The following is a 6,896-nucleotide window of genomic DNA, read 5'->3' as shown; positions in this document are numbered from 1 at the left end:
CAAAGGAAACTGTTCACGAAGCACAGATGGCGAGCCGATGGGTGGATCAGGTATTTTGCAAGGCAACTGCAGATTGTAGTTTCTTGCAACTGGATTGGAAATTAGAAATGGAGAAAGCATTGTAATATATTTGTGCAGGTTTCTGAGGTAGGCGCTGATGCGGTGACGGGAATTTCACTCCCCATATATGCTGAAGGGTACAGTAGCACTGGAGAAGCTCGGAACAATTTAACTGACTCACCTCCAGTGATGAATGTATGAATGACGAACAACTGAAGTTAACATAGTACACTGCAGAATATAGAATAAGGGCTGAATCTAAGGCGATGGATGAGGCGTACAGTCGAGGAAAATTTCCAGGATGAGGAATTATCGTTTAAATACGAATTAAAGCGGAATATCTGTACATACATTCCTGATACCAGAGACTACTCGACGAGGCAGGGTTGTGGATGTTACAGCACAGGGCTGAATCAAATAGGATATGGGCGCTTAAAAAAATATTAAGGAAATTGTGGGTTGCAAAACAGCCAAAGAAGATAGTTTGAAACGTGGGGAAGTGCAGCCGTGATCATATGACATAAACGGACGGGAGCCATCAGTAACTGACATTGCCCCCTTACACTGGGAGTAACGTTTCGAAATGTTCTATTCAGCAACAATGTAAACCCATGGAACTGGTCTCCCGGCTGACCTGCATACAGAACGACGACTTAAAATGCCAGGACCGGATTAAGAATGAAATAAAGTCGGCCTGACGGATGGTCTCACTGCCGGGAACTGTACTACATCGAATCTCAGGGATTGGGGATCTGTAGTCAATGACACTGTGGGTCGGCCGGACGAATGGTCTCACTGCCGGGAACTGTACTACATCGAATCTCAGGGATTGGGGATCTGTCGTCAATGACACTGTGGGTCGGCCTGATGAATGGTCTCACTGCCGGGAACTGTATTACATCGAATCTCAGGGATTGGGGATCTGTAGTCAATGACACTGTGGGTCGGCCTGACGAATGGTCTCACTGCCGGGAACTGTACTACATCGAATCTCAGGGATTGGGGATCTGTAGTCAATGACACTGTGGGTCGGCCTGACGAATGGTCTCACTGCCGGGAACTGTACTACATCGAATCTCAGGGATCGGGGATCTGTAGTCAATGACACTGTGGGTCGGCCTGACGAATGGTCTCACTGCCGGGAACTGTACTACATCGAATCTCAGGGATTGGGGATCTGTAGTCAATGACACTGTGGGTCGGCCTGACGAATGGTCTCACTGCCGGGAACTGTACTACATCGAATCTCAGGGATTGGGGATCTGTAGTCAATGACACTGTGGGTCGGCCTGACGAATGGTCTCACTGCCGGGAACTGTACTACATCGAATCTCAGGGATTGGGGATCTGTAGTCAGTGACACTGTGGGTCGGCCTGACGAATGGTCTCACTGCCGGGAACTGTACTACATCGAATCTCAGGGATTGGGGATCTGTAGTCAGTGACACTGTGGGTCGGCCTGACGAATGGTCTCACTGCCGGGAACTGTATTACATCGAATCTCAGGGATTGGGGATCTGTAGTCAATGACACTGTGAGTCGGCCTGACGAATGGTCTCACTGCCGGGGACTGTACTACATCGAATCTCAGGGATCGGGGATCTGTAGTCAATGACACTGTGGGTCGGCCTGACGGATGGTCTCACTGCCGGGAACTGTATTACATCGAATCTCAGGGATTGGGGATCTGTAGTCAATGACACTGTGAGTCGGCCTGACGAATGGTCTCACTGCCGGGGACTGTACTACATCGAATCTCAGGGATTGGGGATCTGTAGTCAATGACACTGTGGGTCGGCCTGACGAATGGTTTCACTGCCGGGAACTGTATTACATCGAATCTCAGGGATTTGGGATCTGTAGTCAATGACACTGTGGGTCGGGCTGACGAATGGTCTCACTGCCGGGAACTGTAGTACATCGAATCTCAGGGATTGGGGATCTGTAGTCAATGACACTGTGGGTCGGCCTGACGAACGGTCTCACTGCTGGGAACTGTACTACATCGAATCTCAGGGATTGGGGATCTGTAGTCAGTGACACTGTGGGTCGGCCTGACGAATGATCTCACTGCCGGGAACTGTACTACATCGAATCTCAGGGATTGGGGATCTGTAGTCAGTGACACTGTGGGTCGGCCTGACGAATGGTCTCACTGCCGGGAACTGTACTACATCGAATCTCAGGGATTGGGGATCTGTAGTCAATGACACTGTGGGTCGGCCTGACGAATGGTCTCACTGTCGGGAACTGTACTACATTGAATCTCAGGGATAGGGGATCTGTAGTCAATGACACTGTGGGTCGGACTGACGAATGGTCTCAGTGCCGGGAACTGTAGTACATCGAATCTCAGGGATTGGGGATCTGTAGTCAATGACACTGTGGGTCGGCCTGACGAACGGTCTCACTGCTGGGAACTGTACTACATCGAATCTCAGGGATTGGGGATCTGTAGTCAGTGACACTGTGGGTCGGCCTGACGAATGATCTCACTGCCGGGAACTGTACTACATCGAATCTCAGGGATTGGGGATCTGTAGTCAGTGACACTGTGGGTCGGCCTGACGAATGGTCTCACTGCTGGGAACTGTACTACATCGAATCTCAGGGATTGGGGATCTGTAGTCAGTGACACTGTGGGTCGGCCTGACGAATGATCTCACTGCTGGGAACTGTACTACATCGAATCTCAGGGATTGGGGATCTGTAGTCAGTGACACTGTGGGTCGGCCTGACGAATGATCTCACTGCCGGGAACTGTACTACATCGAATCTCAGGGATTGGGGATCTGTAGTCAATGACACTGTGGGTCGGCCTGACGGATGGTCTCACTGCCGGGAACTGTACTACATCGAATCTCAGGGATTGGTGATCTGTAGTCAATGACACTGTGGGTCGTTCGCCGTACACTGGCGAACACTAGTGGGTCGTATTGACACTAGTGGGCCGTATTGACACTAGTGGGCCGTACATTGCTCGCTTCTACCGCTTGCTGCCCGTGATCTGCAACATCTCCAGCTGCAGAGACGTACCGGAGATTTGATCAGGGGAAAGCTCTAGTTACAGCTGAGGGAGACGCTAATGCTCTCGGGTGGACTCTGCCACAACTACAGTAACACAGGAATTGAGTGCGATTAGAATCTGACAGAGGATGAAAATGCCTCGCCATGCGAATCGGAGAGCGAAAGGACAGAGTCCACTTCTTTACACTGACGCTGAAATGTCCGTTCTCCGAGTTTGATTCTTTTAGTTTAACAAGACAGTAAAATTCCGAACTGCAGAGAGTTTAAGCTGACTCGAGGGGATTGATCAGAGTCAGAATAGAAATGAACATTGCACAATGAGTAGAAATGTATTGTATTGAATTGTATTTAAGAGTGTAAAAATACGTAGTTCTCAACTGAACACAGAGGGTGCAGCGGTCAGACAGCATCAAGGGTGTGCAATTTTATTGGCAGTGGGGTTGTAGGTGTGAGCGCTGCGAGCAGGGTTCGAACCTGCGCGGGGAATCCCCACTGGATTTCAAGTCCAACGCCTTAACCACTCGGCCATCGCAGCTGAAGAATGTTCAGCATCGCATCAATGTTCAGCACCCACCGTAGCACTGCCCCTGAAGTGAGGGTTTTACTTGATTTATGTTTAATAATGGAAAAGGTGATTCATTATTCTAATACAAATAGTATAATTGGACAGCTGTGGAATTTGTTTCAACACCGTTAGGTCAGAACGGGAGTGTGGAGGGATAACACTGGCGTCATTATCGTAAATGAAGGAGATTTCCAGTATTAGGGATAAAGATCAGGATCAGAATCAGGTTTATAATGACGGACATATGTCAACATTACATTGTTGCTTATATATTCTACCCCTCCTGAACCGAATGTTAAAATTGCATTTGCCTTCCTTTACCTCTGACTCAGCCTGGAATTAAACATTTACGGAATATTGCACAAGGTCTCTTTGCACCTCTGATTTCTGAAAACCTTCCCCATTCAGAGACTTTTTTATCCTTTCTTCCAAGGTGCATCACCGTACCACACGATGATCTGTTTGACAAATCTTCTCCCTTTCTCCTCAACTGTCTTTGATCTTCAATGTGCTTCGAATATTTTGAGTTTTTGAACACGTTGAAGTCAGGCTACATTTCTTATATTTTCCTTTCTTTAGCCCAACTTCCTTCAGAGTGGAGTGACAATCTCAGTTTTCCAACCATCAGGATCTATTCTGGAATATCAAGTCAAGTCATTTCTTAATTGTCATTTCGACAATATCTGCTGGTACAGTACATAGTAAAAACGAGACAACGTTTTTCAGGACCATGGTGTTACATGACACAGTACAAAAACTAGACAAATCTACGTAAAAAACAACACAGAAAAAAAAAACTACACCAGACTACAGACCTACCCAGGACTGCATAAAGTGCACAAAACAGTGCAGGCATTACAACAAATAATAAACAAGACAATAGGGCAGTAAGGCGTCAGTCCAGGTTCTGGGTATTGAGGAGTCTGATAGCTTGGGGGAAGAAATTGTTACATAGTCTGTTCGTGAGAACCCGAATGCTTCGGTGCCTTTTCACAGACGGCAGGTGGGAGAAGAGTTCGTAAGAAGGGTGCGTGGGGTCCTTCATGATGCTGTTTGCTTTGCGGATGTAGCGTGTAGTGTAAATGTCCGTAATGGCGGGAAGACAGACCCCGATGATCTTCTCAGCTGACGTCACGATCCGCCGCATGGTCTTGCGAGATGGTGCAATTTCCGAACCAGGCAGTGATACAGCTGCTCAGGATGCTGTCAATACAACCCCTGTAGAATGTGATGCGGATGGTGGGTGGCAGCCTTCTCAATAAAGTAGAGACACTGCTGGGCTTTCTTTGTCATGGAGCTGGTGTACATACGTGAAGGAGCGCTGACAGAATCTCTTCAGTTGCCTCTTTCAGAACCCTGGGTGTAGTCCAACTGGTCCCGATGACATCTAACTTCAGACCTTTCAGCTTCACAGGCACCTTCTCCAGGTCACAGCATCCACTCTCACTGATGCCCTCTGACACGTGTTTCTCGGTGCCATTATGCTGGTGTCTTCCACAGAGCAGCCTGGCGCAAAATATTCATTCAGTTCGTCCCTTTTCTTTTCCCCCATTACTGCTTCTTCCGCGTCATTTTCCAGCTTTCTGATACCCACTCTTGTATCCCTTTTATTATCATATGTCTGAAAAATGGTATTTTCTCTATTATTAGCCATTTTTAAAGGGTTCCAAACCTCCGGCTTCCCACTAATGCTTGTTGTTTTATAAGCCCTCACTTTTGCCTTCATGCTGTCTTTACTTTCCAGTATCAGCCATTGTTGCCTCATCCTCCCTTTCGAATATTTATTCTTATTTGGGATGCACCTTTCCAATTCCCCCCAAAAGCACTCGCCATTGTGGATTTTCCGTCAGCTATGCTGGAGCCACTTTCCAATCCTCCTGGACGGCTCCAGACATAGTTCCCTGTTATTTTCTGCCAGTAACGGGGTCGAGGACAGTTATGGTTCCTGATTTTATTTCAGCCAGTGACGGGGTCGGCGACAGTTGTTGACTTTGTTTTTCCATGTGAGTGAGGGGGTCGAGGGCTGTTATCATTCCTGACTTTATTTCCGCGAGTGACGTGGTCCGGTTTTTTTATTGTCACTATTGGGTTTTTTTTTTGCTGCGGGGGAGGAGGCATTTTGGGGTCTGCGAGATTTGTTTCTTTACTTTTTTCGAGCCGGGGTTGATGTTTGTCCTTTCATGAAAACCGATGGTCTCTCGGTAGTTCATTGCTGTCTGGAGCAGACAAATCTCAGAGTTGTATTGTACATGCGGACTTTGACAATAAAATTAACCCTTTGAACATTTATATTCTCCTCACTCGTGTTACTGCAGTTCCACTTACTGTATGAAATACTCGTAACTCTGATTTTATCTTCTCGCTCTCAGACTGCAGGACAAATTCGATCATATTACAATCACTGCCTCTCAAACATTCCTGTATCTTAATCTACCTGGTCGAAACACAACACAGTACACAATCCACAATTGCCTTTTTCTAATGGGCTCAACCAAAACGTACTCTAAAAATCCATTCAGAAGGCATTACACAAATTCCCTCTCTGAGTATCCAGCGACAACTGGACTTTCTCAAACTACCTACATATTGAGATCATACAATGACCACCGTAATATTGCTATTTTCCCATGCCTTGTGCAGCTCCGGTTGTCATTTGTACTTAACGTCGACTGCTAGAGGACTGTATATAACTCCCATCCTCTGATCCTATGTTATCTCTCACTAAGCATTATTTTTATTTTCTGTACAGCACTATCAATTGCGATAAATAAAATAAATAGAAATTTTAAAAGGGAATTGCCTGGGAGAGTTCATGTGTTCATGTGTTTAGAAACGACTAAACTGAGTGGAAGAAGTGGTTCTTGATAAAAATGTGATTTTCTATTTTCAGACTCCTCTACATCCACCACAGCACGCTACAATCCCCCACCCCACCCCAGGGGGTAGGAATGTGCAGAGGGCATGTTTGGTCTGGCGAAGGTCCTGAATGATGCACGCAGCCTTCTTTTGGCACCATATTGCGAACGTGTCCTCGATACTGGCGAGGCGTGCCCGCCACTACAGCTTTCTGTACCTGCTTTCGATCCTACGCATTGGAGCCCCGCCCCACACCAGACTGTGTGGCAACGACTGACAATGATGTCCACGTACGTCCATTGAAATTCATCTGATTCTTTGACAGCACTCTAAAAGACAGCGGCAAGACTGGTAGTAATTTATGAAATTAGTCAGCTCCGCCCTGGGG

At 47.0% G+C, this 6,896-nt stretch overlaps 1 non-coding gene across 1 annotated transcript; it reads right to left on the bottom strand.

Annotated features, from left to right (window-relative positions):
- Nucleotides 1–3,540: 3,540 nt before the first annotated feature.
- trnas-uga (transfer RNA serine (anticodon UGA)) lies at nucleotides 3,541–3,622 on the bottom strand. Its single transcript has one exon. It is a non-coding gene; the product is annotated as a tRNA-Ser (tRNA).
- Nucleotides 3,623–6,896: the final 3,274 nt, after the last annotated feature.

Source organism: Hemitrygon akajei, unplaced genomic scaffold, assembly GCF_048418815.1.
Source record: "Hemitrygon akajei unplaced genomic scaffold, sHemAka1.3 Scf000108, whole genome shotgun sequence".
Taxonomy (NCBI): domain Eukaryota; kingdom Metazoa; phylum Chordata; class Chondrichthyes; order Myliobatiformes; family Dasyatidae; genus Hemitrygon; species Hemitrygon akajei.
This window is presented reverse-complemented; position numbering and strand designations above follow the sequence as displayed.